The sequence below is a fragment of the Phalacrocorax carbo genome, chromosome 6, assembly GCF_963921805.1.
Source record: "Phalacrocorax carbo chromosome 6, bPhaCar2.1, whole genome shotgun sequence".
In the NCBI taxonomy this organism is placed as follows: domain Eukaryota; kingdom Metazoa; phylum Chordata; class Aves; order Suliformes; family Phalacrocoracidae; genus Phalacrocorax; species Phalacrocorax carbo.
The window spans coordinates 63,489,577-63,499,255 of NC_087518.1; positions in this window are offsets into that span (position 1 = coordinate 63,489,577).

Genomic DNA, 9,679 nt, shown 5'->3' on the forward strand with positions numbered 1-9,679 from the left:
ATGCTGCTCCCACTGTATTAGAAATACTGGCTGGCATCTGCCAATCTAAGGCTTTTGAGATTTACCCTCCTGTGAAAGTAGGAAGTGCCACACACAAGTGGTATGACCTTCATTAGCTGTCCCTCTGCTTGCAGCAGTGGAAAGCTGACTTCATAATACCTGAATAAAGACAAAGAGCCATAGAAAGAAGTTTCTTGGTGGTTCATTTAAAGGATGTCACACCTTAACAGACAATAAAGCTGCTGAGATAACATTTATGGAGAAGACAGAAGTTGCTTTAGTAGCAAGGTGCATTTACAGCTCAGGTTTACGTTCAGCTGAGGTCAGAGTGGGCCATGTGGCAAACCTAAGTTGTAAAACTATTTCACCCTCCCACCTTTTTTCTTACAACACTATTCTAGGACTGAAGTGGGAGTGAAGGTCCATTACTGGCTGCATAAAGTCCAACAGCTACCTCTAGCTTATCTGTAAATTCGCACTGTGCTCTGTGGGCCATCATCTCACCCACAGGAGAGTAAGGGATTGCCAGAAAAGAGCTCAATGAAGAAATCGAAAGTGGCTCCTGGCATACAACAGCAAAGAAGCAACACTCTCCAATAGGATGCAGGTTATGCTGAATGCACAGGGATAACATAAACACAACTTGCCTTAAAGAGCTTGCCAAGATAATACGAACTTCAGTAAGATTACTGTAAGCCAAATATATGACCACCCAACGACAGAAGCGTGACAGATCTGTCTGCTAAAGAGCTGATTTAGTAGATAAAACTGAGAAAAAAATGCACAGTCCAAGTATCACCTAACCTTCCTCCCTTTTTTTGTTCTTCCTGCAATCAGACCTTCTTATATCACTGCAACCTGTACACAAGTTTCAACCAAAGAAAACAAAGCTGAACTTAAAACACCTGTGTACCATTCTACAGCCCTTCCCTTATCCTGTGTAGAAGGCCACTTTACAAAACAGCCTGAAAATACAAATACCCTAGGCATGATTTTAATGGCAATAAATGCTTATATGGTATCAAAAGATTTTGAAATTAGATAAACTGATGCAGTTTGTTTGCCTTTTTTTTTTTTTTTTTTTTTTTTTGTTAAAGGAGTAAAAACATGCCAGTAAGTAACAGAAAGACACAAGTATAACCAGCGTCAGTTGGTCCCCAGCAGAGCCAGTCTGCCAGCATGAACGGCAGCGGAATCTGACGCTGCAATCCCAAACAACGTATTCTCCCTCCATCCAAGGGGGAGTTGTTCCTACTAATTCCTTTCTCAAATAGCTGCAGTTACATTGCCTCCTTCGTTGGATTTCCAGGTAGGGTGTACAAGTGAACACAGGCTGAATTACAGAGTTCGATTTGTTGGCGTGTACTTCCCTTTTTCCCAGGGAGGTACCAAAGAGCAGACAAAGCGTGGGCAGGGACCAGGCAAAGGGCTGGCAGCAGAGAAGCTGTGCTAGGATCCAGGACCCGGAGCAGGAACCAAGTCTGAAGGGCAGGGGTACCAAGCACTAGGCTGACCACCAAAAAGCCCCCAGGGGCATGCAGCACACATTCCGAGGTGATGAGAGACAAACCATCAGCCAGCCCCAAAAGCCAGTCTTTCGTCTCCTGGGAGACTAATGGTGGTCAGGTGGCCCAGCCAGAGCTTAACTGCTCAGGAAGCCCTAACAGCCAGTTATGCTAAACCAAACCTCCTCGAACAGGATTCATGTGGGCTTACAGAGGTCCCCGCTGGGTGTCTGAGTGAACGTAAATTAGCTTAAACTTGTCTGAAGGCTGATCTTGGAGTAATTTGGGCTGCATAAGACATTAAAATACTGTAAACAAAAGCAAGGCATATATGTATATAGAGGGAGACTTCACTGATCTCACACAAAGTTATTAATTGCATTAATCAAGGTGATGGCAAGTCGTCAAATTTACCTGCCCTGCTAGTTTGTCAATATCATCTTTGTATGGAAATAAAGGGGTTTGTTTTTTTTTTTCTTCAAATACTTTTTGTGTTATAAATGCAATTATACTAGGATTTGTACTGATTCAGTACTATTCAGAATGACGGGTACTACACTGCTAATCGATGCCTTTACCTCCACCAGCTGTGACATTCCCTGCAGCAGGAGACGGCAGAAATAAGGACAGCAATCGCTCAGGGGCTGTTGTCTGCAGGTGGTGCATATGCAAAGTGTCCGCCATGAATCTGAAAAGACAGAAGCTCTTTTCAGCCACCCCGGGTAGTGAAACGTGCTGTGTTTTAGCACAGCTGACAAGGTGCTATTCAGCTGCTGCTAGGCTGGCTAAACACTGCCTTGCGTGGCAATTTCTGATTCTGAGATCCCATCCTGTAGCTGAGAAACCCAGCTGGGAATGCAAGGGGGAGACAGAGAACTTACAAATTCACTAATGTGAGAGGAAAGGGTACAAAAGAAATTAACGTGTACAATTATATGCTTACAGTGTCATTTTCCATTGCAATTAAAAATTAAATAAATATGACCAGTAGTATGACCAGTCTACAACCATTTTCTCCAAAATTAGTGTGGAAAACGTTTAGTTGTATAGATCTCAGTGAACAAGCTCCCTTTCTGGATAGGAACAACGTTGGCAATGCTTGGCATGGCCTTTCACCCCTTCTTAAAAATGTCTCCTGTGCCACTCCTGGGTCGAAGCTGTACGGCACAGCCACCTGCCCGCATGCCCGCCGCTGGCTGGAGCTGCAGCCATGCAGGGGCATGGCTCCTCACCACCTGCTCTCCACCAGCTCCAGGGCACCAGCCAGCCAGCACAAGCCTTTAGGGAGGGAGTTTAGCAGATGTCAGCCTCCAGATGTGCAGGATTATGTTCCGAAGATGTTCCGAAGTGTGCCTTGGCGGCACACTGCAGGATGGTATTCAGAGTGATGAAGGATTAGCCGACTGCAGAGCCATAATGGCCTTTTGCATGTCACATTTCTCAACGGTGAACACTCAAAAAATGCAGGACTGGAGAGGCTGGTAGTTGTCTGCAGCAACAGTCACCATACAAGAGGCCCAAATTTCTGTTTAATTTACTAGACTTTTAAATTAACTAGACTTTTAAAACATTTCTTAGCATATAAAAGGTGTCTTTAAATTTGTGTTGGAATTTCAGTGCCCATGAAATCAAGAATCTGAATTTTCTTCCCATTTTTAGGATGAGCTGCTCACAGAGTTTAACACAAATCTCAGTCCCCCCTGAACAACATCACCCAGCACATGTGGTTTTGGTAGGGGTTCATGTAGGGGTTCAGTCTGGGTTATTTCTCTTAGGAGAGGGGTGAGAAGCCTGGGGGGAACACCCAGAAAAACTCATTTAAGCAACACCTTCAAAACCAGGCAGTTAGGTGTCTGGCTGCTCAGCCATGTAATTGCACTATGCTCCAGGCCCACTGCTAACGATCCCTCTGTATGCGTTAAGGGCGCTTCTAGATACTGAGATAAATTCATCCCTGGTGAAAAGTGCTCATTTCAATAGAGTTATACTAGGCATGAATTTGAGTCACTATGTCCTTTTAAAATGAGCCTATTGAGATTAGTTACAGGAGTGCAGTTAAGCTCAGATAAAACAGTTAGTAAGACCAAGGCCACTGCTGCATCACAATTACAACTGAGAAAAACAAATGTACTAACCAGCTGCCAATCAAACATATGAAAATGAATAGCAATTATAAGTATTAGCTATTTCCAACAGCATGCTCATATTTGGACCTCAGATACCTTGAACAATCTGGAATATCAGCATAATGATTACTCTAAAAGGGAAAAAACCCATTGTGTTGATAATAGTTGTTATGAGACAGTAAGGTTTTAAGCAGATGGTAAAAAGTGTCAGTCTGAGGCAAAATATAGATCTCCCTGCTGTTGAATAATTAATGAAAAACTCCTTCCCTATTATAGCCACTATAACTGTGTAACTGTGTGAATAGTCTCCATTTAATAAAGCCTCATGTATGTGAGCTCAAGTCACCTCTTAAAATCAGATTTTTTTCTCCCAGGGCTGATTTCTGTTGTGCTCTCTCCCTCTCCTGATCCCTCTCCGCAGGACAAATTCTGTTGTGCCTAATCAAGCAGAGCTTCCAGTGAAAGTAATCAAGGCAGTTTGATTTAGCAACACAGCCTTTATTTGAGAAATCCTGACCCCACTGAAGTCTGTTGGAGCCTTGATATTGACTTCAGCCATGCAGACATGCCATAGCCTGAGCTCTCCCCTTTAATTGGATCATATCCTTCTGCTGGTTTACACCAAGACAAATGAGAGTTTTCTCCAAAAATAATTATATTTTTAGGTATTGGATTACAATAATTGGAAATCTTTAAATACACCTGAACTAAAAAAATAAATCATGCAACCAGCTCTAACTTCAGGGGTATTATTCTAACATTTAGATTTCCTTATCATACCAACTGCCATGAACTACTGCTGCGAACTACTGCCACTATGTTCTTGCATGCATTTCGTAACAGGAGGATTTGGGAGCCTAAGAAGCCAGGAAAAGAAAAGTGAGATTAAAAAGAGCTATCTGAAAAATGAGAAGGAAAAGGAGGCGGTCAGAGATGGGCACAAGAGGTTATGCCCTAACTTATCACAAGCTGAAAGACACTGATGTTGCCAAAGTGATGGGCAGGCCGTGAAAGGACATTCAAAACCAGCCGGTCAATGCTGGGCTGCAGTGTGGGCGGCCAGCTGAGCACGAGCAGAGGACGAGGGGGCAGTCAGAAAGGATTGCTGCATTACCCCTGAGGGGGAAGCTGCTACTTCATACTTTCTCTTAGCAAATGCACTGAGTGAAGGTAGTTGTCACAAACTATTGAGTTTTGTCCAACCCCAGTGGTAACAGAAACTCAGAGCAGTTGTCAAATTCTCCCCATGCTCAGAGATTTAAGACCCAAAAGTTGCCTCTCTCTCCACAGGCAGGGAAGGCAAACCCGCAGAGCTGCACTCTGGAGGCAGAGCAGGGAGCTGCCAGCTCAGCAGAGCCTCTCTAATACCTTTAGTCTGTAACTCTCAGTCTCCATCGATGCCAGGGCTTGCACCCCTGCCAGCTACAGCCCTCGAGGAATCTAGCTGTGTTCTGGGAAAAGATAATATTGATGATGGGTGAGGACTGAGTGGTGACGACTGCTTGCATTTCTTTACCACAGCTGAGGTCACAACTAAGGGGGTTTTAATGCAAAGTTATTGCTTTTTAGAACACGGTACCATTGCTTTTCACCACCAGTGGGATGGCTGCGGTAGCTGGAGAGAATGCCTCATTTACAGTGTCAGATCAACACAAAAATGGAAAAGAAGGCAACAGCCATTATCATTCACTTCTTGTGACTTTGCTGGACTATGTGAACTGAGCAGCATAGCCCAGGATACTACATTAAACCCACGCCCTTGCTATGTTAAACGTTTGTAACCAGAGAAACAGAAGTCAAATTCACGCGTGTTCATGCAGGGTGGGCAGATGGAAACCAGTCCCCTCTCTCCTCTCTCTGCTGCCTCTCAGCTCCAGGGCGAGACCCTGAAGTCCTGGGCCACCACAGCTGGAGCTCACCAGCAGAACCACACAGATCACTGGTTTAGGCAACAAACACCAGTGGGTGAGATGAAGCATCCATGTTCCCTCTTACATTCACCTTAGCTTCTGCAACTAATGACAAAAAATGATTTCACATCAGTGGGCATTTCATTCAGTCTACGCATACAAACGCCTTTCACCACAGCAGAAATGTAACATAGAAATGTAAGTATTAAACCCACTAAATTTTAGTCTGGCTGTCAGAGTAGTGTAACAGTTCTTCCTATTAGCTGCTGTGAGCCAGATCCTGCCTGAAAGTAAATCTTAAAGCTTGTCTTGGAGATTGCATGCTAGCAGATTTCTTTGCATAATACTCACAGCTTGCCTTCAAACGTGTGCTGCATAAATAGCTCAGGGAAAGGAAACAAACTCAAAGTCACACTTGTAAATGGTTTGATCATGCTCTTCAGTGTTTGCCAAATAGAAGAGGTTTCCTGATGCCCTACAATCCCAGTGAATTCTTTCCAGAGAAATCCCAAAGGTGACAATCTGCACTGCCTTGCAAGGCACAGTTAGGGTAGCAAAAGACATCTGATACAGGCGACTGAACAATCCCAGTGCAAAACACACAGCGGTGTCGGTCTCAGGGAAATACCAGGGTATTTCTTACAGGTTAACTGCCTTCAACTTTCTAAGAAGGAAAAGGATCTGATGTAACGTCACCACAAGTTTACAGAAGTAAGACGCGTTATTTAAAGACAGTGTTTCCAAGTGAAAGGTTTTTCTTGGCAGGGTGTCTGCTGCACCTCACCTGGAGGCTCCTGCACCGTTCCTGGGATGGGCACAGCCAGCCAGGCCCTACAGCCCCGGGATAAACAAACTTCTGGATACAAGGTCAGGACGATCGTTGCTCAGGACTGAGCTGCAGAGGCAGAAATTACACCAGGAACTAACTTGGTCCCTGTGTACTGCACCGTGGGTGTAAATGCAATAATCCCGGCTTTCATCACAAGTTCTCAGCAAGGCTTCTTTGGCTTTATGGGATTGTTACAGGAAAGAGTTTCGCTTGTGAGACAAAGTTCATGTTGAAAATAAAGAAAAGATTATTTGAACCCTTGCAGCAATCACATTTTATGTCTAAGAACACTATTAGTATGAGGTGCTACCTAACTCATGTTAGTGAAGTGTGTGATGGCTTGAAGTCAATCAATGCTCAATGATGGATGATCTCGCTTTGGCAGTATTGACCCTGAGTCCTAAACACAATGGATGACAACCACCAGATACTTATTTAAAACGAAAGAGCAAAGACTGACCCAGGACTTCTCAAAAATCAAAATGCACAGAAACCTCAGGAAACGGCTGTGGAGGAAGAAGCCTTTAAAGTGCCACACGAGTATACTCCATTCAAGTAAAATTTCATTTGAATAGTCAAAAACTAAAATAATTATTCTAACAAAAACTAAACAAATGAAAATTGAAAATATTTAAATGCAAGGCCAGACAATGAGCTCAGAGATAAGGGTTTGTCCGTTATCTGTTGGGGCACAGGCAGTTTTTACTGGTGCGTGACAGCATCCTTCCTCAGCTGAATTTGCAGGGGAGCCAGGGACGCTTTTGTCCTTTTGCACGTGAGCCGGCTGCATTTTTGGTACATGACCTGCCCGAAGCATGAGTGACAACCTATTTCCAGCCCTCGCTCATTGTGCGTATTCGGTACTTTCCTGGCATTATTCAGCCCTGCCAAGTATGATGTTGGGTATGAAACAGGGATCACTTTCCCTTTTCTTGGTGCTACCTTCAGCTCTAAAAGCCCATTGATTCAGTAGGAACAACAATAACAAACTCAGGTAATGACCTGCAGCCAACATTGCAGACAACAACAAACTTCACATGAAATATTCAACTACAGTGCTAGGGATTGCCCAAGGAGACTACAGCTAAAAGCTGCCCTTTCTCCATGTTGACCATGCATAGTTTTAAAGTGCTGTTCAAAAAAACAAGTGGGTTTTTTTTGTCCACTCTTCTTTGCCAAAATTTAGTGAATGTTTCAAAGCAAGAGCTACAAATTCTCAAGATAATTTAATTCCTGCCCCTTCTGACCCTAAAAGCTCATCCCTCTGGGTACCACCACACACCTCAGGCTGCAAGAGTAGAACAGGTGTACAGCCTCTACACAAGCACAGACAGCTACACGAAATGCACATCGGCCAAGAACCAGCTCTTTTGATAAAGAATTGCTCAAAACATGAGGAATTAAGGGTTCTCATTTTTAATTTAGGAAGATAATTATTTTTACTATCATTGTGAGCATTTTTTAATACCTAAATTAATCTATTGTTGAAGTTAAAGGAAGTGCTTCTTGCAAGATACTTTATGTTAGTTAGTTATGTTAGTTAGCATCAGAAACTAAGAATAAGGGGTGGCAGGTATGACTACAAAGGAAATGACTGTTACATTTGTATATTTTCCACAGAAAAATAACCTAGGAGCCTGCAGTGAACACAGGAAAGATGCATGATGCTCCTTTGAAAGATTCTGTGGTGATTTTTCTAGCTAAAATCCTTCCTGTGCAATTTACTATTTCATACTGTACTGTTTTCCTTTCACTGACTCACACCTGATCATGTTTACACACAGAGATTACACTTTAAATCTCTTGGGGTGGATGTAGAGAATGAAGTGACAACTTGGGAACATGTTTATTAAGCAATGTGAAACATCTGCTTCTGTCTTTCAATAAGTGCTTCACCTATTCACAGGAGACACAAATCTATATTTACTTCACAGTTACACCCACCAAGCTATTACAACTATTAATGCAATTAAATATAGCGCAGGGATTGAGCAGTTTCCTTAACCACCAAGGTATTCAGTGTCTGTAAAACCCTGCATGTTCGATGTCTCCAGAGCATGTTTACATGCCTTGCCGTCTCAGCCAGCAGATCCCTGGACAGCAATTTTCTTTCTACCTCAAAGAAAATCTACTGTTATTAAAAAATCTCTAGTCCTTCTATGTCTGAAAATTCTGATTATTTATAAAATGCTATGAAGGATGTGGTGCTTTTCACAAATTGGTACTGTCCCTGCACTAATGTGCTGGCAAACACATAGAGCAATATGAGTGCTTAACTTCAAGGGCAGCAGCAATCCTGCTCTGTAGAGTGACTTTAGCAAAACTCCTTTAAACATTATTATTAGACTTTGAGCTCTGAGGGGTCCTTTTACTCATCTGCTCTGTTACTGCACATAGATGTTTACCCTTTTTATGGCTGAACTGGCTTACAGAGATCTGCTTTTATCACTGTCAAGAATGGAAGCTTAATATTATTAATATCAGTTCAATACAAGACAGTGCTTCGAAGGAAGGAGGATTAGCTACCCGAATTATTTTCATTAATCATCACATTACTTTCCACAGCGATGATATATTGTCATGATGCTATAACATAGCAACAATTCTGCTTTCAATACCTGCTTTGATTCCCAATGCTCAGTTCCACTATGGATGCCAGTACAGAAACTCCTTCAGTCCTGGTATTAGTTATATATAGAAAAGTCCCACCATAGAAATGCCACTCACGCACCTTTCACACACAGAAAAAGCCACTGCTTGAGGGTAAGGCTGCTGCAGTTCCAGGCCGTGAGGCTGGCACACAGCCCTGGCCCATGCAGCACACCATCGGACAAGGTGACAACACAGCCCTGCTGCCGAACAGTTTTGCACGGCTACACTGTGCCTCATGCACACAGCTCCGATCCCCCAGCAGAGTTAACAGCAAGCAAGGGCAGCACTGCACTGCTGCATAAGCTCCTGTTACCTTACAGGCATGCAAATTTTGGCCCTGCTTCTGATGCAATTCTAACAAGTGGTCACGCAGCAATACCTGCCTGTGGTCTAGCTGTACTCCTTACTTCGGGAAACAAAGATAAACACAAAGTCCCACATTTTTTGCTACATTAACTCTGACAAACAGAGAGCTAAAGGGTCTCTAGAGTTTGACAGTAGGTAAACAAAAGCAACCAAACAAAAGGTAGAACGTGTAAAGCTAATAAAAAAGACAAGGTAAAAGCATATATACTAATGATTTCTTACAGTAAAGAAACCCTTTCTTTTCATGCATGAAATAACATTAATTTAAATTATTTGGGGAAGCGACCATGT